Source organism: Quercus suber, unplaced genomic scaffold (assembly GCF_002906115.3).
Source record: "Quercus suber isolate HL8 unplaced genomic scaffold, Cork oak 2.0 scaffold_425, whole genome shotgun sequence".
Taxonomy (NCBI): domain Eukaryota; kingdom Viridiplantae; phylum Streptophyta; class Magnoliopsida; order Fagales; family Fagaceae; genus Quercus; species Quercus suber.
Genome location: NW_027069876.1, coordinates 212,898 through 235,439, shown reverse-complemented (window position 1 = coordinate 235,439; position 22,542 = coordinate 212,898). Strand labels below are relative to the sequence as shown.

General features: G+C 31.4%; 2 long non-coding RNA genes and 1 other non-coding gene across 4 annotated transcripts; 1 reads left to right on the top strand and 2 right to left on the bottom strand.

The window, feature by feature from the left end:
• The first annotated feature begins 6,854 nt into the window (after positions 1 to 6,854).
• On the top strand, positions 6,855 to 9,482 carry LOC136062534 (uncharacterized). 2 transcript variants are annotated; one of them, XR_010624266.1, is made up of 2 exons: positions 6,855 to 7,231; positions 8,999 to 9,482. It is a non-coding gene; the product is annotated as an uncharacterized LOC136062534 (long non-coding RNA). The 2 variants fall into 2 exon arrangements; XR_010624267.1 differs by having other exon boundaries at positions 8,986 to 9,482.
• Positions 7,533 to 8,664, bottom strand: LOC136062535 (uncharacterized). Its single transcript, XR_010624268.1, has 2 exons — positions 8,257 to 8,664; positions 7,533 to 7,848 (listed from the first exon to the last, which is right to left on the bottom strand). It is a non-coding gene; the product is annotated as an uncharacterized LOC136062535 (long non-coding RNA).
• A 931-nt stretch (positions 9,483 to 10,413) lies between the features above and the next one.
• On the bottom strand, positions 10,414 to 11,725 carry LOC111989502 (uncharacterized). Its single transcript, XR_010624265.1, has 3 exons — positions 11,679 to 11,725; positions 10,901 to 11,586; positions 10,414 to 10,490 (listed from the first exon to the last, which is right to left on the bottom strand). It is a non-coding gene; the product is annotated as an uncharacterized LOC111989502 (transcript).
• Positions 11,726 to 22,542: the final 10,817 nt, after the last annotated feature.

Here is a 22,542-nt window from a genome sequence, read left to right as displayed (position 1 = left end):
CCGAAAACACTAATATATAATTTTATTATTACAAAAAAATTAAAAAACAATCTGTGACTCAAATGATAGCATTTCGCTTGAAAATCGATTCCATGATATATGAAGTGATTCTAACTACCTCAACTGACTAATGATTGGAGGGATTTCTCCAATTAATTTGTTTCTTGATACAGTCAATGCTATCAAATCCCAAAGGCTTTAGAGTCAATTTGCTGCTTAAAGGTTAATACTAATTACTCATTATATATTCTAGCAAATAGGCGGAATTATTACCATTGGAATAAGAATTAATAAGGAATAATACGAATTATTACCATTGGCTGAATTATTATAATACTGATGTTGTTATCATCTCCAACTCCGACCCTTGAAATGAATCCGAGGGCTGGTCTCAACTCTCAAGTGCACTACAGTCTACAAGCGTTATAAATAGAAATGCATGAACAAGTTTCAGAAACCATCCACAGGTGAATGTGATCACTGTCATGGCCAATGAGAATAATGGTTAATTTCACAATTCTGCAAGCGAGTTTTGCATAAACGTACCATTTATATTCCATAGAAAGGGCAGAGGAATGTACGGAATCAATATTGTGAGTAATTATATAAATACTTCTAGAGTACCATAAATGTATACTTTACTCTCTCACATAATAATGAGACTCACTAATTAAATTTATAATAGTACTTACAATTCTTATGAGAGTGAGGAATACGCATTTATTGTACTCTTAGAATATTCAATTATTATTATCACCGCACACCCTTGGCGCGATGATCACTTACAAGTATAAGTGCTTGTGGGGTGTTTGGGGGGAGGGGGCAAGGTCTGTGGTTCAAGTCTCTAGAAGGGAGTTTCACACACATATACACTTAGATTAGGTTAGAGTAGAATTTCTATATTGTAAAAATAAAAAAAAATAAAAAAAAAATTCAATTATTTTCCCAGTATTGTTAGAAATTTATGGAAAAGTAGAAACTATTATTTGGACTTGGGCTTGATGCACGACGGGTCATTTATTTGTCTGTGGCTCTATCAAAACGAAATATTTGCCTTTCACCTCTTTGGACTGTAGGCCACTTATTTGAAGGTCCATGTTTCTCGTGGATGGCCATGGCCCATTGGCCTTTGGTACATTCATATTGAGAACGTTGTGGCATGACAAAGATGTATGTTTGGATAAGCTTAAATTTAGCTTATTTTAACCATAGTTTTAAGCAAAAAAATTTATTCTAAATGTCTAATTATTTTTTAAGTAAAATAAGTCCCAAAAAAAATTTTCCCCAACGGTCTGGAATTTGTCAAGAAATATTTATAACCATTTTAAAAATTTTCAATTACGAAAAAAAGATTTTTGCTCAAGAGAATTTAGAAAATAAGACTAACTTGAACAAAAATTCTGGAGAAAACAAAATGGAAAGAAAATAAGAGATAATGATAGGGACTAAAGTGACACAACACTGAAAGTTTTGAAACCAAATTAACACAATTAAAAAGTTCGGAACTAAATTAAAATATGATATAAATGATGGAGACCAAATACGTAATTTACTCTAAAGTCCTTTGTCATCAAACAGTAAATCTAGATTCGAATCCTACCATGCATATCTATTAATAAAATAAAATACACAAATAATCACACTCAAAATTTGTGTTGTAGAAAAACACATTGTTACTCAAACATGATCTATTCAATCTCTCTTCGAATTTCGTTTGACGTAAGTATTAAATATTATGTGTTTTACTAAATAAAATAAATTCAAAATCCAAAAATAATTTTCACAACAAATTCCAAGTGACTAGTCGTTATTGGTCATTACAAATAGGAAAAAAAAAAAAGTAAGTTCAATTGTAGATTTAAATTAAAACTAGTAACAACTCATCACCTTGGATCTATTGTGAAAATGTTATGAACATAACACATCTCTATCTTTTAGGTTCAATTTTAGTTTTAAAGTTGTTAGTTTTAATATGCTATTATGTGCGTGCATCACAAGATATGTTAGTTGTTACCTTCCTCCTGGTTTTAAAATGGGAACCTTTCCACCGTCAACTCCCAGGACCAGTGCTCGGAATAAATGAGTTTGTTACCGACGAGACTTAACCGCCCACTGGACCCACGTCAACTATGTCGAACGTGGAGGAAGGTAATTTCACTAGGCTAACTTGTTGTTCCGCCTATAGTGAAACTTAAAGTTAGTTTTAATATGCTATTATGTGCGTGCATCACAAGATATGAATGGGTCATGTGGGATCTTACACCTTAGGCTTAGGCCTAGGCCTAGAGTTCGGCCTTGTTCACTATGCCAGGAGGCCCAGAAGCCCAAACAAAATAATACTACAAAATATGCAGAAAATATGTATAGCAAGCAATGTTGAATGTTCATTAATCCGTACTTTTTTTTTTTTTTTAGAGAACAGTACTCCATATTCGAAACATCTATAATTTTTATCTTAAAAAATAAAAACAGACTTACTTTTTAGATTAAAAAAAATTTAAACTGCCACTTAGTGGATGAAAATATTAGAGCACTTTTATCGGTGCTTGTACAAGAAAAATGACCACATTTTAGCCAACCAAGCCAAAAAATCACCACATTATGTCATGAAAAGTTGGGTAAAATACATGGTTTTTATAATAACCATGTAAGTTTACACTTGCATGATTCATTTTACATTTAGTTTTTTATTTTTTCTTTACATATTTTGAGAACAAAAGAAGTGAGTGGATGATGTTTGTTGTGCGTAAAGAAAGAGAAAAAATAAAGAAAGAAAATTTATATTTTAATAAAATATAATGTAAAATGGATAATCTGATTTTAGGCGTTTTGAAAAGTAGATATGTAAAATAGAAAAAATAAATTCTTATACTAAAATAGATAGAAATTATTTTTTCACAGGTTGATACGAATGCTTTTTATAATAGCGAGAAGTTTAATATGTTGGACCCAATTAAAATATAAATCTATGAAGAAACCTAATTATTTATGAAATTTGGTAAAAGTACCTTATTAAAGACAATTCCAGGTCCTGCTAACTTGCAAAGTACACACAATCTCATTCTACTAGAATTTTAAGATCATGTGTAATCTAAATTAAGCTTTGTTCATCAAAAAATAAATAAAATTAAGCTTTCACCATAGCATGGATGTGAATCTACAAGCATAAGATAGGCATGTAAAATCATAGGCACGTCACACACACACACGTGATCTTGCACAAAGTTTTTTTCTTATCGTCGAGACCTACATAATCTATACACAGATCATTGCTATGGGCCGAAATGGTAGCAATTGTAATAAATGTTACAAAATCGCTCCTTTTTTGTTGCATTTTTATTTTTCTAGAAAAAACGTTATAAATAAACTGATGGTTGGAGCCAACACCGAAACAACGACATTCACTTAAGAAAAATAGACTAATGGTCTGATGATCTATTAAAAAAAAAAAAATACTATTTAAATCATTTTTTAATGTTAAAAAAATTAAAATGAACGAAGATTTTTTAACCGCAATGAACAAAACTAAAATGATATTTCATCAAATTTATAGGGTGTATTTTAAACTTTTAGCTTTTTCTCCAGTAATTTTAAATAAAAATAAATAATTCTTGATTTATAAAAAATGATTAATCTGAAAGTTCAACAAAGATTCAATTTAACTTTTAAATAAGAACAAAAAATAGATTGACTTATGACACTTAAAAGTGTGATATGGATGAAAGAATTACATTGAAAATATATTTAAGTTAATAGAATTAAAAAAAAAAAAAAACTAAGTATTAATTTTTTAGCTAAAATTTTTAAATAATATGAAGTGTGTGTATATATATATGTGTGTGTGTGTGTGTGTGTGTGTGTTGGGTTCAAGTTGCACCTGATGTAACTCTAAGTAATGTTACACTAATCAACATTTTTAATTGGATGTGAATTTTGACAAATTGACCGTTAGATTACATTATCTTTGTATATTTTTCATGCTTGAAAAATTTTAAGGTAATCAAAAATCAATGGTCATGTCATCTATCAATTGTATACATTCAAGTTTTTGTAATTTAAATAATGCAGGAAAGATGAGTTTATGGATTGAATTATAATAACATCCGATTAGGCCAAAAATTGGCATGCATATTTAGAACATATAGAACATGTAATCCAACGATGGAATTTTCAAAATATAAATTAATTAACAAGTTATTGGATGGTGAACATTGCTTAGAATTACACCATATATAACCTGAACCCAACTATATATATATATATATATAGTCCCAATTTGGAGATATATATTGTCCATATTTGGAGGTTTTAAAAAATTAAAGAAATGTGGGTATAACTTTGTATTAAAAAGATACCCACTAGATATGTAATAAATATTTATATGGCCATACTGCAAAGATTACTTAGAAACTTAAGTTAGAGCTCTCTTTCTCTTCTTCCATAAAATCCCTTTCTTTCTTACTTTCTTTTTTCTTTTCTTTTTTTCTTTTCTTTTTTTTATAGGTAGTATTTGCTAATAATAAATAACTCTTGTTTTGTAATAAATGATTAGTGGAAGCCTAACAGAGATTTAATTTTGATATTTAATCAAGGCATGAAAGGCAAACTGCGGACAAAAGGACATTGAAAACATATTTAAGTTAAGAGAAATGATATGTCCACACAACATTTTCATAACATTTTTACAAAAAATACTAAGTGGCAGGTTGTTATTTGTTGTTAATGTTGGAGCAAATAAGTAATCTTAGTGTTAGGTTCAAATTTGAACCAATAACAATTAACCACCTATGATTTATTGTAAAAATATTGTGAAAATGTTGTGAATATAGCACTTCTCGTAAATTAAATGATTGAAATGAAAAAAAAAATTAAAACTATAAGATGAAAAAGGGAAATAATTTAAAATTAGGGAGTATACTTTATAATTTAGCCTATATAATTTATATGTTTACATTATAAAAATAAAGTTATGTAAACTTTTTTTTTTTTTTTTTGAGAAACTAGTTATATAAACTTTAATTGGATTGTGTTAGTTTTTAAATAAGTTTATGAGATATCAAGTTCTTATTCATGCTATCGTTTCAATAAAAAAAAAAAGTTATTTTATATAATTTATTGACAATATAAATAATTTATTTCATAGTAAAAATTATGTGAGGGTTTGGATTGCAAGTTTTGTTGCGGCGCGTTTCAGTTTTCACGTTTTCTCTTTTTTTTTTTTTTTTTTTTTTTTTGGCCGGCATTTTTTGACTTTGGGGGGACAAAATTCACTGTTCACGCACTGTTCACACACTGTTTACGCACTGTTCACGCAATATTTAATATTAAAAGTGGGTCCCACAACACTATTTACACATTTAAAAATTATTTTGCTACAGTGTTTTCAGCAACAATCAGTTTTCAGCAACTTTCAGCAACAATAAGTGCTATCCAAACGGACCCATATATTATTTTTAACATATACAATTAGTAGATCTGTTTTTTATAAGTTTATAAAATAAAATATTTCTATCTAATTAACTCAAATATTATAATTGTAACTATGATTTAGTTATTAGGATATTGCGCTGCGCCGGGGGGGGGGGGTGGGGGGTGAGCCCAACCTTATGTAGTGGGCCTAGGGCCCTATTTGAGGATTATTATGTGCCTGAAGAGAAGGAACCGGTTGAGATGGAGTCCATCTGGAAGAAGGATACCTGGAAACGAAGGAGGAGTACAATCCGAAGAGGTCACCAGCGGTCCGAAGAGGTCTTACTTCTCGGATACGAATAGTCTTGATTAATCAAACATGTGGAAGGTCCGAATGATCTTCCTAGCAACCCCAATGATAAAGATAAGCTCTGAGTATGTCTAGAGATGATAAGAACTAAGAAATATCTAAAGGAAAAGCTGCTACCACCGTATTAAATGCACTGCAGCAACTTTTCTAGCTGCATTTATGTGGAGAAGACCCCTGAACAGTGTAACCTCAGCTACCATCACTCACAAAAAGCTAAAGAAGATACATGACATGACATACACTCAAGTAGGTACCCAGATGAAGAACAAGTGGACGATGGGGATGATAGGGAAGGATACTATATAAAGAAGAAGGGCTCTTGATAAAAGGGGGAGGAAAATAGACGATAAAGAAGAAAGAGAGGCTTTACTGGAGCTCTAAGAACTGTAATCACTACTCAATTTATCATAAACCTCTTCGGACTGCAATTCATTTTCTTCTTTACGTGTATCTTTCTGCTGGTTTATACTTGAAGGTTGTAACCAATCGTTGTTAATTCCGTAATCAACCTAGCTCTATCATCCACGCTCTACAAATTTATTATTTTGGACTTAGGCCACAAATCCTAACCCCACAGATATATTTTTAAAGGGGGAAAAATTTACTCATGGTGTTTACTATATATATAAAAAGAAGTAATAAATTAATTAAGTGGCTTATATATGAATAATCTCAAATCTGTTCAACAAAAATTGAAACAAACTTGAACATTCAATGTAATTTGGTTATAATTAAGTTTGAACTACAGAACTTGTCTACAAATTAAAATTAAATAAATTAATCCTGAATTTTTATCCTCAAAAAAAATATCCTGAATTTTTAATACTTGTGTAACTGAGCTGAGCTCAATAATCATTATAATAGACATCTTCTGCAGAGTGCAGACTATAAATGATGTTTTAAAACGGATTCACATCCCGTGCAATACCTAGGGTATTGCACGGTGTGCAATACCTCTAATCTCAGCCATTCATTTAATCTAATGGCTTAAATAATTGACACCTCACCAAATAATAAAAATACTACTTTACCCTTAAAAAATTTCAGCCCGCCCACTGTGCAGTGATTCAGCCCGCCCACTGTTTTGGTAAGTCTGAGTAAACCCAGCCGAAAATCAAAATTTTCTCTCTCTCTCTCTCCCCTGCGTTTGAGGTTGCTCTCTGCAAGGCCAAGCCTCTCTCTTTGCCATCACTGTTGCTTCGATGAACCAATTCTCTGAACCTCCATAGCTTCGAGAACCCAGTAGAGTTACTCTTCTTCCAAAGCTCCGGCGAAGCTTCAAGCTCGTCCGATTCCGACGCCGACGAAGAAGACCCATCTCGCTCTTCAACAAAAGAACTTCCTCCCTCTTTCTCGTGTGTGAAGCTGTCCCAAGTCCCAACTCTCATGGAGTGAAGGTCTCTCTAAAGCAACGAAGCCACTTTCCCCAAAATCCCCTTTGTCCTCTTTCTGGTACCCCTTTTCCCTCTTTCACTTCCTATATATTTGTGTGCGTGTTTGTTATGTATAAGATTTTTTTTGTGCGTGAGTTATTGAGTGAGTGAAATTTGTGTTCTTGAGAGTGCTTAAATTAGTGTAAACACATGGAGTAGTTGAGTGCAGATCTTAAAATCTGGGTATGTAAAGGNTGATGCATAACTACATTTTTTTTTTTTGATAAACAGATGCATGACTACATAGCAATTAGTTATGACTGTAATCAGTTAAACTTCAAGGTTCTAAGTATAATTCGTCGACCATCAACTATTATAAATATAAAAGAATGAATGTTTTTCATTAAAAATAAAAGCTGAAAATTTGTGTACCAATATTGTGCTTATCATATATAAGAATTACAACAAACCAATATATGATCTAAAAAAAATTATCAAAATTTTCATCCCTATGAAAATAAATTTTTATCACTAAATTCTGATTGCAAGAAAGCCAGAAGCACTTGTTAAAGCACTTATTAAAGCACTTGTTAAAGCCAAAAGCAAGATGTTGCTCAAGCAATCTCTGTGCATGCTTGTTAAAGGAACCTACTACTTCAGACATTTCCTTGAGAAGAGAAGGAATTCCATCGCATACTGCAAATATCCATAGAAAAATAGGAATTAGGAATCCTTAAGTTGTTTAGTCTCATTTGTTGTACTTAAGATGTTGAAATCTAGACAGTATTTATCTACCAAAATTATACAAAGTTGTAGTTCAGTCCTTTCAGTAAAAACATTGAGCCAAGTTTTATTTCAAGTGATTAATAATGAAAATGAATGGCGATTACAGGATGACAATAGACAAAGTACCATGGCTTCCCAAAACACAATTTATTCCCCCTTATAATAGAACTTTTCTGATCCAGAATGGCATCTAATCTTTATGGAAATTCTTTAAAGGTTCCAGAATGAAAACAAGCAGTCATTTTTGGACCACAGGTCCACAACACACAAAAAAAAAAACAAAAGGTAATATGATCAAGCTAAGAACAAAATTTTCACCACAAAGATGTTTTAGAGCCTGCAGTTTCATTGTCTCTTCTAGCGCAATTGATTCTAGTTCTGATAAGTTCTTCTGCACTCATCAATTACCTTAAAAAAATTAGTTAAAAAACAAACACACGCACACACAAAGCTGGCTGTCATTAATATATATATATATATATACACACAATTTTAGTAAAGAAGAAAAGAACATTGAGCCTGAGACAAGAGAAAGTCAAGAAGATCTTTAAGGCGCATAAAAATGAAACAAGGAATCAAACATAAAAGGCCCATTGTGAGAGTTCTCTATTGCATGTATGATTATTCGTTAAAAATAACAACTGCAATTTATGGACAATATTTCAGATTAAAAATTTGCAACGAATAACCTTTGTAAAATTCAGCACCTTTTTTAAAATCCAACGGATTAGCGTCATAACTAATTGCTATGTAGTCATGCATCTGTTTATCAAAAAAAAAAAATGTAGTTATGCATCAATGTGGTAAGACTTTGTGGTAAATCAAAATCTGATATCTGGTTAGGGAATATAAATCAGAGATTCTTGTAGTTCATATGCTATATTGTATGTGAGTTGTGGTTTAAGCTTTAGTATCTCTTATGTGTTTCTGGCGTGCATGCCCTTTGAAGGATGTTGTGCTTATTGGTTTCATTTACTTTCACTCTTCTATGTAGTACTACCATTATCATTTTATTTTGAGGTGAAGATAGATATATTATTGATATAGTTTGTATACAAAGAAGTATAGACCCTGGGAGTCTGTCAGGAGCTAACTACAACAAAACAAAAACCATTGCTGCCAACTAAACCCAGTGCCGAGAGGGAAATCAATGCAGAATAAGAAAGCAGCAGCCCACACGCTGCAGGCAGCAGCTATCCAATGCAGAAATCCAGCAGCTACCCAGTGCAGAAAAACCAGTGCAGAGGAATGTACAACAAGAAGAGACACCCCAAGAGTGGAACTAAATGAGTGCATATAATTTTTTATTTACAATTGAGTAGGGTCATGACACAATTTTTTATTTACAATTTAGTAGGCGCATAAGATTGTTGAAGCATTTGATCTTGAAGCATGCAAGACTTTTATTTTTTTATTTTTTTGGTTATTACATGGGAATTAGGTAATATGATGGTAGAAAAAAAAAATTGTCTATTGTGTCATGTTATTATGGCCTTGTAATTAAAGAATATAATTTAATACAATTTAGTTCATTTTTTGGATCATACTCTTCTTTTTTATTGGTGGTTTACTTCTATCTTGGATCCATTGATTTTAAAATATGCCAAACATTCTTGAAGACTCTTGTTTTCAAGAGAATATATTGAGCATGAAGTTGTAATTTGACAGAAAAGAGCACTAATAGTATTTCCAAGAAATTCCATCATATAGATTGGCTTTTTGGTGAAGAGCTAGAATGAGGCTGTGAATAGTTTATATAATTTGTGTTTTTAAGTCATCCTACAATTTTTAGTACTTGTTCCAAGCATATTCAAACACAAAAAACTGTTGGTTTCTCCAGCAAGAATGACTCTAATTAGACTAGATAAAAAATTGGAACGCATTAAGACCTAAAAAGCTAATAATGGAACTCCATCACAACATGCTATTTGCAAAACAAATTTGTTTACATTTCATCTATTCATCAACACAAAAAAATTAGTTATTACATGAAAATACAACTTGCACAGCAATTCGATTATACAATGGCAACAATGGAAGGCAAGAGATGAATCTCCTGAATGATGCCATGGCCGAGACAAGTCCATTCGAAACTTCAATTTGTTTTGATTTTTCCATTACACAAGATGAATCTCTCCTGAATGATTTAACCAATTTTGAAGAATAGCTTGGCACATTTCTCAATATGACGAATCTCCCTCAAGACTGCACAACATACAAATAAAATATCTTAACATTACAACAAAGTTTCTAACAAATATTTTCACAAACACCTTCAGTGCATTTCACAACTCAAACCACAATAGGAACATAGGGAATGAGAAAAAACTGATCCATTGTGACAAATTTCAAACTGAGAAATTAGTATCAAGCTAAGAATCATAGGTCTATTTCAGTAAAAGAAGCTAAAAGGAGTAAGAAATGTATGATCTTAGGCAAATAAATCAAGAAAAGAGAAAAAAAAAAGGGTGGGGGTATGTTTAAAGCTACTGCTTCTTTGTTCTCCCTTATCCACTTGAAGTCTATCGCTGCTTTCCACTGAGGCTTCACAGCTTCATCATTCATCACCAAAATCAAAAACCAAAATTTAAATTATTAAAAAAAAAAGTTGGAACTCAAAGAATAGCGCAAAATGTGAATCACCGGTTTCATCTGGAGCGGTTTGGACTGTCACTCAATAACACAAATTTCACTCACTCAATAACTCACGCACAAAATGACATGTATTTACACAATAAAACAGACTCATACCAAAACCCCCATTTTTCAAACCCAAACAAAATCATACAGCTCTAGTCATCAAAATAATTAAAACCGGAACAAAAACAAAAATAAAAGAGAAAATAAATTTGAAAGGGAGAGAGGGAAACCCGGTAGCCACCAGTGGTGGTGACACCGGTAATACGCACCACCAACGGCAGTGGTGTGGGTACAATGAGAAGAGAGAGAGCTTCGAGAAAACCTTGAAAGAGGAGAAGACTAGACCGGGAAGCATCGCCGGTGGTGGTGGTGGTGTGGGATGAGCTGAGGCCCACTGAGATTCGGCCATGGATTTACAGTCTCCAAGAGAGTTTTTTCTGAAATTCAAATTTGGGAAAGCCCAATTGCTGAAGTGAAAAGAGAAAAAGAGATAGGAGAGAAATTGAAGCACGCGGATTGCCAGCGTGGAGAATGACTTGTCAATTTTCTGAGCATTAGATTTAATCTATGGCTGATATTAAAGCTATTGCACCCCGTGCAATACCCTAGGTATTGCATGGGATGTGAATCCGTTTTAAAACATCATTTATAGTCTGCACTCTGCAGAAGATGTCTATTATAATGATGTTTGAAACTAAGTCAAATGCCCATTCAATAATGTTAAAATGCCTCAAAAAGAGTAGCCACACAGCTTAAAACCACCAAAGTTACAAACAAAGGTAAGAGTACAAATAGTTCAGGATGGGAACACTGCTCAAACATTAACTAAATTCAAATTACACACGATATCTTTGTAATTATTTAATTTGGTTTATTGAAGACGTAGCTGATAATGACGGTGTTGACAGAGGCGATTGAACAAAGCATACTATAGACCCACAACCACACAAACGTTACAAACGGAGATTCTGATACTTATTTTGACGTGATCACCAGTAGCAGCAACTTCTGATTTTAGCACCAAGATATAAAAGAAAACCATCAGTCTTGATGCATGCACTAGATAGAAGTACAACCATTTCATGCAAAGTGAGATTTACCTTACGGGTTAAGCGTATCGCTTTCAGCACAGCTATATATGCAACCTGGTAATGCAATTTGAAATATGAAAAGCATTAGCAATATGCTAGCATGTGCGGCAAAATCAAGAACTGGTGAACAAAAAGGTAAAACTAAACTAAAAATATATCATTCCAAAAGTCTTACAACTCAACTCATGACATCTCATGTTCTTTTTAATTTAAACATTCAAGAGTTTAAATTCTCTCCCCAAACTATTGAGTTATAAAAATAATTAAAAAAAACATATTAATGATTTTTTTTTATAAGTAACATGTTATTTATTGAATAATAAAATTAAATTAAAAAAAAAAACATATTATTGATTTTTTTTTTAATAAGTAACATGTTATTGAAAGAAAGAACAGGCCTTTGCCCTTATGATCAAAACAATAATCTTACTAATCACGTAAAGTCTTGTGTTGGTTCAAGGTATATATGAATATGACAAAAACAAATTATTGTGCAAAGGAGTAGCAACAACAACACATGTCTCAAGGCCAGCAGCCAGCTCTAGGTCTAGAGTTATAAATGAGCCGAGATGAGACAAGTTGCCAAATACGAGTTGATTTCGAGTTTATCACTGAACTAGATTACATGTTTAAGCATTATTCATTTTTTTGTTGAACCAGTTTGAGTTTTTTAATGAGTTTCTAGATCAATTTATTCTTTTTCTGTTAGGTTTTAGAAGTTGGCAAATTTCATAACTTGTAATCTTGTTTGGGTTGTATTGTTCTATTATGACTTAGAAGAAGGAAAATTGTATAATTTTGATTGCCCTTCGATCATGTCTTAAGATCATTGCATGCCTCTCGACATCACTCCTAACATTGGCTCGCTTGATTTGGATACACGGATCCTATTTTCTAATTTGTTTAATTCAATTGGATAATGACTTGGAACTCATGGTCTAAATACTTAATTATATAAGGGTACATTATAATCGACTCATAGAGAGACGTTTTTGGGAGGATTGTCATGCGCCAAGTTGAGGAATCACTAAACCTTTATTTCACCATAACCTGTGAGTATCGAAAGTAAATCTTAAGCTGGTGTTGCCTTTGGGGAGATCAAGACTAAAGCCACAAGGCCATCCATGTACTTTTGCCATAGAGATCAATGAGAGCTTGAATTTGTGTAAAAACACAAAAGCTTGTTTAGACCCCAAATAAAAATTACAACTCAGTTAATTTTACTCTAACTTAACTAAGTGCAGAATAAGAGTAAATGCGAGTAAACAAACAATAAAACTACTCTAAGCCATATTCATCAAATATCAATAATGAAATGAAAGCTAAAAGAGTAGGAAAGAAAGATGCAAACATAAGATAACACCAAGACGTGTTATCGAAGAGAGGAAACCGAAGAACTCGGCGAAAGTCCTCTCTGCCGCCCTCCAAGCAGTAAATCGATCCACTAGAGAATAAGTTAGAATACGTGAATTACAAAAAACCCTCTAAGTCTAGTCTACCCCATGTACTTGAGCCCTCCAAACTCCTGCTACCAACTGACTTAACGATGCCTTGTCTTTTTTAGCTCTCTAGATCATGCAATTCAACTCGATTGCATTCGCCAAATGATTGGCTTCTTCCAATGCTTTCCAGCAACACAAAAACCTCACTTTACACTCAGAATGAGTGTAGTAAGTGTTTGAGCTATCAACCTCTCAAGGATATGTATATGGAGATGTAGGAATTGAGGAAAACCACAAAGAATTGTGTAGAGGATTGTGGGTATGACAATCTCTAACTCTCAAGAGTAATATCTAGGGTTTTCTCTTTAAAAATCACTCCTTGCAATATGTGGGTAATTATGGTATATATAGTGTGGGTGAAGACATGGTGGAGCAAATATGCCAAAATAGCAAAACGTAATGTTTTGCGAGTATTTCGCAGAAAGGCCTTATCGGCAAATTACTCGCGAAAACCAGTTGTCATGATTCTTTGCAGTCTAGTCTACCCCATGTACTTGAGCCCTCCAAACTCCTGCTACCAACTGACTTAACGATGCCTTGTCTTTTTTAGCTCTCTAGATCATGCAATTCAACTCGAATGCATTCGCCAAATGATTGGCTTCTTCCAATGCTTTCCAGCAACACAAAAACCTCACTTTACACTCAGAATGAGTGTAGTAAGTGTTTGGGCTATCAACCTCTCAAGGATATATATATGGAGAGGTAGGAATTGAGGAAAACCACAAAGAATTGTGTAGAGGATTGTGGGTATGACAATCTCTAACTCTCAAGAGTAATATCTAGGGTTTTCTCTCTAAAAATCACTCCTTGCAATATGTGGGTAATTATGGTATATATAGTGTGGGTGAAGACATGGTGGAGCAAATATGCCAAAATAGCAAAACATAATGTTTTGCGAGTATTTCGCAGAAAGGCCTTATCGGCAAATTACTCGCGAAAACCAGTTGTCATGATTCTTTGCATTTCAGTCTTGTGCTTTGCACGTGGCTCACTTCGCGGGAAGTCTTCTCGCAAATCTTCTCGCGAAATCCACTTTGTCACACACAACCCATACAATAAAATCCCACATAAAATACAGGGTACACATGATTGAACATAAATACAATTAAATTTGGCACGAAATTAAAACTAATACAAAATAGTTGAAAATAACAACTTTACAATCAAAATTTTCAAGGTGGTCATTGAAGTCCCATATGTGATTCGTGAAAGGATTTCAAGATAAAAGAGTCAGAACTAGTAAGTTTTCTTCAGGCTAGTAAGTTTTCTATTGGCTAATTTATTAAGTTGATAAAGTGTGCATAAAAAAATAATAAAAAAAAGGGTCTAATTTTACTTTTCATTTTCCATATATAGTAAATATCATGATTAAAATTTTACTCCTTTACCGTCTATCGTAATAGAAAAATAAAGTTGTAGTTGAAATTATATTATTTTAGTTAATTAAATAAAACGATTTTCATTTATGAATTTATAAAAATTAGATTCACCATTATTATGTTGTAAATTTATATATCAATTTTACTACCAAATGAACTATTTATATTATAAATAAATTAAAAGTAATAATTTGATAGCTTACGAATTCTTTTACAAACTTACACAATCAAATCTCAATCTATATAAGTATATTTTTATATACATTTATATAAATAAATATATAATATTATACAACTTGAATTGAGTTTTATGTTCACAAGTTTATTCACGAATACACTCTAATGTTTGATCTTGGTTCCTTTAATAGACAAGCCTAAATTTTGGCTTAAACTTAACTTATTTGCTAAATAAGCGAACATAAATAAGCATTTTCTTGAGTCAAACTCAAGTTATTCATAAATACCTTGGTTAGTCATCCAGCAAGTCATCCGCTTCAAAAAATACATCTTTCAGCCTATCCACCCAATCCTTGATGGCATTGCTCAGCGCCTGGTGCTCCTCTGCATCCTGAAGCACAGCTTTGATTGTTGTAACCGTGTGTTTGAGCTTTCGAAGCTCATCTTTGACACCCCAGATCAGTCCAATCTCTTTGAGAGCTAGGTTGCCCAGTTGGCCAATGATTCCCTCAGCTACGTTGAAGAGAACTCCTTCCGCCATTTCTCACTTGAAACAGTTAAATGCAGGTAAGATATGAGAACAATTGTTTGAAAGTAGGATGACTTAGGCTGAATGATTTGCTTGCCGGTTATATTCTAGACTTCTGGTTTTTATAGTGAACTAACGGTTATTTATGAGCGTATGTGTACGTAAGACGCTCATTTGACCACGTATCACTACTTTTCCATTACCATAACCATAAAGGTGACACAATGATAATTGAGCCACAGAACTCTTAGCTTATTAATTCCACGAACTCTCAACTAAGTGGGGCAGTGAAAATGGTTGAAGATTAAATGTTGGAATTAAGACAGTTGGGATGTGGTGGTGGGGGTTGCTGGTTTGTCCAACTTGGTTCGGTGTTAATCTCATAATGTCTATCGCTTTGGATATCTTTGTTAGAAACACAATAACAATTAAACTACAAAATTCTTAACTTATTAATTTCATGAACTCCCAACTAAGTCGGGCATTAAAAATGGTTGAAGATTAAATGTAGGAATTAAGACAGTTGGGATGTGGGGGTGGTGGTTTGGTGTCAATCTCAGAATGGCTCTCGCGGGACCCCAGCCCTAACCAACTGTATGTGCATTGGTTAATTGGTATCTCTCAATTAATTAAGAAACATGAGTTGTAGCTTTGTAGGCTCTGGTAGCCTTTCACTTAATTAATGCAATTTATTTTTATGGGCTCAAGCGCTGTAAACGTGGTCCATAATTTCATGCCCAATAGTCAATGTCATTAACTACTATCTGTTGTTCTGTCAATTTTCGTTAACTTTAATCCTACAGGTCTAATTAAGTAGAACTATCCTTAGCGTTGGAGAATTTTGACACGTCTTACCTTCAAGATTGCCCCATTACATAAAATACTAGTTAGGGCAAGCACGAGCAAAAAAAATACTGTAGTAATTAAGATCAATTCTAAACTTTATTTGTATTATAAAATAAAGATATGAATTATTTGATTTTTAAAGTATATAGAGATTTACATTAATCAAAAGATATATTAATTTTAAAAATTTTGATAATTATGTAGAAAAAAGTTAATCTCATTCGTTTAAGAGTTTTGATCAACCACAAAGTTAGGGTAGCTATTTAACATATAAATATTTATTTAACTATAATAGTTTTTTAGTACCTACTTGCTAAAGACAATATATCTATTCTCTAAAAACTTCTAAGAATAATAACGAATATCATCATCTTCCAACAATAAATAACTGAGATTTGCTAAGAAATTTAAAATAAATAAAAAATAACAAAAGGCTTGTGTCATTGAATATCATTATTCTAACTTTCTATGAATTTTTATTATTTAAAACTCAAAATACGTAAAAAAAATTTGTAGGATGTTAAAATTTAGCAGGAGTAATTTAGACATTACACAATAAAATATTTTAAGAAACATAAGCTTTCATTAGGGTTTAACTGAGAGAATAACAATATGACATATTTGCTCTTTTTCAAAATATTAAGGGAAAAATTGCATGATTTTAAAGTTTAAGGAAGAATTGTAAACTACCCCAAACATAAAGGATGAAAAATGTTTTTTTCCTAAGTTTTTGTTTTTGTTTTTGCGTGCAAAACTATGTGTTTTTACTTAAAATAGTGTGTTAAAAAAATATATATATATACAAAAAGTCAACTAAAAAAAATGTATGTGGAATAGTGAATTTTGGCTCAACAAAGTTGATTAAACCAACAAAAAATTTCGAAAAACACAACAGAATGACGCGCGCAACATTTTCATAATACCTTTATAATTTTGTTATATTTTATTTTAACTTATAAAGAATTGACAGTTCAGCAGTTTTGAAAATATTGTGACAACATCGAGATGTCTTAACATTTTTCACACAAAAAAAATGTTATGTCTATGACATTTTCACAACAAATCATAAGTAGTAGGTTACTACAAGTTGTTATTAATGGGCAAAAAAGTAGTTTCATTGGTAAGTTTAAATTAAAACCAATAACAATTTACCATATTTGATTTGTTATGAAAGTGTTGTGAAAATTATTGTGGACAAACCAAAAATAATATATCAAATATACTACAACTTTATGCATTCACCAAAAAAAAAAAAAAGGCCAAAAAGTTAAACAAATCATAACTACTATAGCGAAATTACTATAACTTTTCTCATTCACTCTTTTTACATATAATATATATATATATATATATATATATAGAAATATACATTGCACTTACAATGTAAATTATATTGTAAACACATAAAATTGGTAAATGTTGTACACATTTGCAAAATTTGTACAAATTTTTTTTTTTTGCAAATGTATATAATATTTGCTACTTTTTGTGTGTATACAATGTAAGCTTACATTACAAGTAGAAAGTAAACATATAAAGATCCTTTAAAAAAAAAAACAAGCTCAAACCAAGTTAGTGAACTTGAAGGAAAAAAATGAGGAAAAAGGCAAGTCACTGACCAAAAATACTGTTCATAACACTATTCATGAGCTTATTCGCTTTTTTTATAGTAGAAAAAAAGAGCACAAATCGATGACTGGAAAAAATAAAAATAAAAAATAAAAAAAGCGATGAATAGTACATATTGAACAAACCAAAAATACTGTAACTTTTACACATTCACCCCAACAAGTGTCACAACATTTTCACAAAACATTTATTTTCAGTTATAATTGGTCACAGTTTCATATTTATTATTTTATTTTGATTATAAGAAATTGAAACCTGAATAATTGTGAAAATATTGTGAAATTTATTGTGTCAGTATACAATATATATGTGGGTTCTTATAAATATTTAAAAGAAAAAAAGTACAAACGAAAGACTGAAGGGAAAAAAAAAAAAAAAACGTTGTAGCTGCTATAGCTACTTTAGCTACAGTGCCACTTGAACAGACCAAAGTGACACTGTAGCAACTATTCAAAACTTGGGGAAAAAAAATGGCTCACTACACTAAAAGGGGCACTGTAGAGGCATTGCCTCTTCTTATATAGTTAGTAAAAAAAAGAGCACAAATCCATAATTGGGGAAAAAAAAAGTACATATTGAACAAACCAAAAGTACGTAGTTTTACACATTCACCTAACAAGTGTCACAACATTTCACAAAATATTTATTNATATAAAGATCCTTTAAAAGAAAAAAAACAAGCTCAAACCAAGTTAGTGAACTTGAAGGAAAAAAATGAGGAAAAAGCAAGTCACTGACCAAAAATACTGTTCATAACACTATTCATGAGCTTATTCGCTTTTTTATATGTAGAAAAAAAGAGCACAAATCGATGACTGGAAAAAATAAAAATAAAAAATAAAAAAAGCGATGAATAGTACATATTGAACAAACCAAAAATACTGTAACTTTTACACATTCACCCAACAAGTGTCACAACATTTTCACAAAACATTTATTTTCAGTTATAATTGGTCACAGTTTCATATTTATTATTTTATTTTGATTTATAAGAAATTGAAACCTGAATAATTGTGAAAATATTGTGAAATTTATTGTGTCAGTATACAATATATATGTGGGTTCTTATAAATATTTAAAAAAAAAAAAAAGTACAAACGAAAGACTGAAGGGAAAAAAAAAAAAAAAACGTTGTAGCTGCTATAGCTACTTTAGCTACAGTGCCACTTGAACAGACCAAAGTGACACTGTAGCAACTATTCAAAACTTGGGGGAAAAAAAATGGCTCACTACACTAAAAGGGGCACTGTAGAGGCATTGCCTCTTCTTATATAGTTAGTAAAAAAAAGAGCACAAATCCATAATTGGGGAAAAAAAAAGTACATATTGAACAAACCAAAAGTACTGTAGTTTTTACACATTCACCTAACAAGTGTCACAACATTTCACAAAATATTTATTTTTAGTGTGTGGTTGGTCACAGTTTCATATTTTATTATTTTATTTTGACTTATAAGAAATTGACATCCATAATTGTGAAAATATTGTGAAAATTTCTTGTATCAGTATACAATAATATATTATATATATTAAGAAAAAAAAGTACAAACGAAAGACTGGAAAGAAAAAAAAAAATGTAGCTACTGTAGCTAAAGTGCACTTGGTACTGTAGCTACTATTCAAAAACTTAAGGAAAAAAAAAAAAAAAGGACAAAGTGGCTCACCAAAATGAACTGTAGATGAACAGTGAAAAACGTTGTATGAACAGTGCAAAAACACTGTAGAAAAAAATAGCACAAATCAATGATTGGGAAAAAAAAAAAAAAAGCAATGAACAGTACATATTGAACAAACCAAGAGTACTGTAGCTTTTACACATTCACCCAACAAGTGTCACAACATTTTCACACAAACATTTATTTCCAGTTGTAGTTAATCAAAGTTTCATATTTTATTATTTTATTTTGACTTATAAGAAATTAACACCTCAATAATTGTGAAAAATATTGTGAAATTTGTTATGTCAGTATAACAATATATATGCGGGTTTTATAAATATTTAAAAAAAAAAAAGTACAAACAAAAGACTGAAGAAAAAAAAAAAAAAAAAAAAAAGAACGCTGTAGCTACCATAGCTACAGTGTCACTTGAACAAACCAAAGTGGCACTGTAATAACTGTTCAAAACTTGGGGAAAAAAATGGCTCACTACACCAAAAGGGGCACTGTAGAGGCATTGCCTCTTCTTATATAGTTAATAGAAAAAAGCACAAATCGATGATTGGGAAAAAAAAAAAAGTACATATTGAACAAACCAAAAATATTGTATTTTTTACACTTTCACCTAACAAGCGTCACAATATTTTCACAAAATATTTATTTTCAGTTGTGGTTGGTTACAGTTTCATATTTTATTATTTTATTTTGACTTTTAAGAAATTGACACCTTAATAATTGTAAAAATATTGTGAAATTTGTTGTGTCAGCATAACAATATATATATATATATATATAAAAGTACAAATGGAAGATTGAAAAAAAAAAAAGTTGTAGCAACTGTAGCTACAGTGCCACTTGGTACTGTAGCTAAAAAAGGACCAAAGTGGCTCACCAAAATGGCTCACCAAAATGGCACGGTAAATGAACAGTGAAAAACGTTATATGAACAATGCAAAAACACTGTAGGGGCATTGGCGCTTTTAGATATAAGAAAAAAGAGACACAAGAGGTTAACTGGTAACATGAAACTTTATATTAGTTTAAGGAGAGAAAATGTACATTTTCAATAATTTATGAACAACAAAATAGAAAAGAACTATATAAAGTTAAAGAACAAAAAACAAATTTCATGAAAATTTTAGGGATGAAAAAAAAAAAAAATTCCACTATATATATACGCAAAAGTATAAACACAAAATTAAAAAGAAGTTGACAAATATATTTCTTTTATTTTATAGCATTTCAACTTAAAAACATTGTGTTTTTCTAAGATTATGGGAAAGATATGAATAACTTTAGATTATAATACAGCAAATTATATTTTTGAGAAAATAAATATTTTTTTAGTTAAAATTTTGAGATTTTTTTTTTTTTTTTGTAGGGTTTGTTAATAAATCAAAACCCCCAATTATTTTTTGGTGGAAGGTGCCGTATCAATCCCCAACATTTTAACTAAAAAATATTCTATTAGGTTTTGAGTTTGTATTGTTGGCAAACCATGACAAAAAGTATGTATTATTGAGTTAGAATGGTGTACTTTCAAGTCCAAGACAAAAAACTCAAGTTCAGGATGAAAAAAAGTGAGTTGCAATCTGGTCCTCTCGATTGTTGTTCGATTCCTGTTCGATTGCTATTCGACTCCTCTCGATCGATCGAAAGTCGCATATCAGCAAAAAATCAGCAAATGTAAAAAGCCCATAACTTGTCCGNAAATGTAAAAAGCTCCATAACTTGTCCGTTTGAAGCCTAAATCGCGATCCCTTTTTTTTTTTCTAGTATTTAAAGGACATTATAAGCTAACCCTAAGAGTGTTTTTAGAGGTTTTAGGAAGAAAAGAGTGCATCTTGTGCCTCCAATTGTAGATCAGGGTTTTTGTATCCAAAGCTATCTAAAGTATTTTAACAACAATATTCCTTGAAGAATCTCAAGATCTGTGCAATAGAAGTTGTTGCTACAAGATCAACAAGTGAAGGTGATCTGAAACCTCTTGAGTGGAATCTCAAATTCACAAGCAAGGGTGCTTGTAGTTGCAGTATGTCCAAGAGAAAGGAGTTCGTGGATTCGGACTTACACGTGGTCATGTTAGTAAGTTAATACATGAGATAGCAATAGATTTAGGGTTAAATTTGATTGTAAAAACTTTAATTCTCTTATAGTGGATTTACCTTACCTTGAGGATAGTCTAGGTTAAATCCTCCTCATATTTTTACCTTGAAACTGTTATTTCATTAGTTTTCTTGGTAATCATATCGTGGTGTTATTTACTTTTCCAGTAACTTTGCATGATATGCTTTATTTGTTTTAACCTAGATTTAAAAATTAATCTAAATAATCACTTGATTAATATATTAGATTAAAAAATCTGATTTCCAGTTCAGATACAACTTTGCGGAGTCTCCCCAATAACATGAAAGTTACATTCACCTCGGACTTTGGTGTCCTCGGACGTGTGTTATGCCGCTGTATATAATATCCACTCGTTTCTCCTATATTACCCATTTAGTAATAACAAAATTTTTTTAGGCTGTCCTTGGATAACTAAGTGTCCTCGGATTGGGCCGTTGGGCCCCGAACCCACTTCTGAGGATTACTATACCTTTTTAACTAACAGGCCCCACAACCGTCTTTTTAAATAAATAAATAAAACGGGTTAATAGTCTTAAACTTGTCCATAAACCTAGATTTTTTAAATTAAATTATCACCCATTAAATATAATGACTAAATTTTAAAAAATACTAATAATTTAAATATTGCTAAACAAAAGAAAAATAATCATTCAAATTTTAATACATGAAAAAATCTAATAAATTACAGCCAAATATATGTTATATTATTTTATCTATAAATTAAATGGTTAAAAAAAGTATAATTTAATCAGATACATTTATAGTATTATGATATATTGATTATTTTAAGAACAAATAAACATATGAGAAAAGTCAAACAAAACAAAATGACAATAAAATAAAAGTACCTGGAAAAATGGGAATATCCTGCACAGCTACACACTTACTTTTGTAGAAAATATTTTAATCAAAGTCGTGGTTGTCTAGTGGAGGACAATAAGGATTGAGGTCTGAAACTATTTATTTACATGTTTAATAACATTGTAAATGACGAAAAACTAGACAGAGCTATGAGAGAATGAAAGT